Raw genomic sequence first — 2701 nt, forward strand, 5'->3', positions numbered from 1 at the left:
TTGGAATCATCTTTAAATTCTTTTTTTCCTTTGCCTTCTCATATGGTTTGGCTGTGTCCCCACCCAAATCTCATCTTGAATTGTAGCTCCCATAGTCCCCACATGTTGTGGAAGGTACCCAGTGGGAAGTAATTGAATCATGGGGGTGGGTTTTTCCCGTGCTGTTCTCATGAGAGTGAATATGTCTCATGAGATCTGATGGTATTATGAAGGGGAGTTCCCCTGCACATGCTCTCTTGGCTGCCACCATGTAAGACATGACTTTGCTCCTCATTGGCCTTCTGCTGCAATTATGAGGCTTCCCCAGTCATGTGGAACCGTGAGTCAATTAAACCTCTTTCCTTTATAAATTACCCAGTCTCAAGTTTGTCTTTATTAGCAGTGTGAGAACAGACTAATACAGTAAATTGGTATCAGGAGTGGGGGACTGCTGTAAAGATACCTCAAAATGTGGAGGCGACTTTGGAACTGGGTAATATAGGCAGAGGGTAGAACAGTTTGGAGGGCTCAGAAGAAGACAGGAAAATGGTGAAAGTTTGGAACTTCCTAGAGATCTGGAGGGCTCAGAAGACAGGAAGATGTGGGAAAATTTGGAACTTCCCACCTAGAGACTTGTTGAATGGCTTTGATCAAAATGCTGCCAGTGGTATGGACAATATGGCCCAGGCTGAGGTGGTCTCAAATGGAGATGAGGAACCTATTGGGAACTGGAGTAAGGGTCACTTTTGCTATGCAAAGAGACTGGTGGCATTTTGCCCTTGCCCTAGATATATGTGGAACTTTGAACTTGAGAGAGATGATTTAAGGTATATGGGGGAAGAAATTTCTAAGCAGCAAAGCATTCGAAAGGAAACAGAGCATAAAAGTTTGAAAAATTTGAAGCCTAATGATGAAATTAAAAACAAAAACCCATTTTCTGGGGAGAAATTCGAGCTGGCTGCAGATATTTGGATAAGTAACAAGGAGCTGAATAATAATCACCAAGACAATGGGGAAAATATCCCCAGGGCATGCCAGAGACCTTGTGGCAGTCGCTCCCATCCAGGCCCAGGGGCCTAGGAGAAAAAATGGTTTCGTGGGACAGGTCCAGGGCCCCCCTGCTCTGTGCAGCCTAGGGGCTTGGTGTCCTGTGTCCCAGCCACTCCAGCCATGGCTAAAACGGGCCAAGATACATCTCGGCCCATGGCGTCAGAGGGTGCAAACCCTAATCCTTGGCAGCTTCCATATGGTATTGAGCCTGTGGGTGCACAGAAGTCAAGAATTGAGGTTTGTGAACCTCCACCTAGTTTACAGAGGACTTATGGAAATGCCTGAATGTCCAGGTAGGAGTTTGCTGCAGGGGTGCAACCCACATGCAATGCCTCTGCTAAGGCAGTGAGGAAGGGAAATGTGGGGTTGGAGCACCTACACAGAGTCCCCACTGGGGCACTGCCTAATGGAGCTGTGAGAAGAGGGCCACCATTCTCTAGACCCTAGAATTGTAGATCCACTGGCAGCTTGCACTGCACACCTAGAAAAGTCTAAGACACTCAATGCCAGCCCATGAAGGCAGCCGGGAGGGAGGCTGTACCTTACAAAGCCACAGGAGTGGAGTTCCCAAGGCCTTGGGAGCCCACCTCTTGCATCAGTGTGACCTGGATGTGAGACATGGAGTCAAAAGAGATCATTTCAGAGATTTGAGGTTTGACTGCCCTTCTGGATTTTAGACTTGCATGGGGCCTGTAGCTCATTAATTTTGGCCAATTTCTTCCATTTGGAAAGGCTGTATTTACCTAATGCCTATACCTCCATTGTATTTAGGAAGTAACTAACTTGCTTTTGATTTTACAGGCTCATAGGTGGAAGGAACTTGCCTTGTCTCAAATGAGACTTTAGACTGTGGACTTTTGAGTTAATGCTGAAATGAGTTAAGACTTTGGGGGACTGTTGGAAAGGCATGACTGGTTTTCAAAACTGAGGACATGAGATTTGGGTGGGGTCAGGGTAGAATCACATTGTTTGGCTGTGGTGCTACCCAAATCTCATCTTGAATTATAGCTCCCATAATTCCCACTTGCCATGGGAAGGGCCCAGTCAGAGGTAACTGTGTCATGCGGGTGGGATTTTCCTGTGCTGTTTTCATGATAGTGAATGAATCTCACAAAATCTGATGGTTATATAAAGGGGAGCTCCCCTGTACATGCTCTCTTGCCTGCTGCCATGTAAGATGTGACTTTGCTCCTCATTAGTTTTCCACCATGATTGTGATACCTCCCCAGTCATGTAGAACCACAAGTGAATTAAATCTCTTTCCTTTATAAATTACCCAGTCTCAGGTATGTTTTTATTAGTGGCATGAGAACAGACTAATACACCCTCACATTTAATCATTTGCCAAGCTTGTTGGGTTCCACCTCCCCAGTGTCACATCCATCTAGTTCTTCCCATTCTCATGATCTCTAGGCTAAGCCCTGTTATCTCAGTTAGAGCTCTGAAAGAATCTTCTAACTCGACTCCTTGGCTCTACCACGTGGTTTGTGCTCCTGGTTCTCCTTTCAACATTGCTGGCTCATGCTCTTACAACACAGTAGAGCTATGTCTTTCCATGCTATGTTACAAATTAAGTGCAGTCTCAACTCTGGAATTTTGTAGTCTCCATAGCAGGATCACAGCCTCTTTCAAGGTCTATAGGCCATTGTTTTCCTGCACATATATTTCATAC

This window comes from Mandrillus leucophaeus, unplaced genomic scaffold (assembly GCF_000951045.1).
Source record: "Mandrillus leucophaeus isolate KB7577 unplaced genomic scaffold, Mleu.le_1.0 Scaffold539, whole genome shotgun sequence".
Classification (NCBI taxonomy): Eukaryota; Metazoa; Chordata; class Mammalia; order Primates; family Cercopithecidae; genus Mandrillus; species Mandrillus leucophaeus.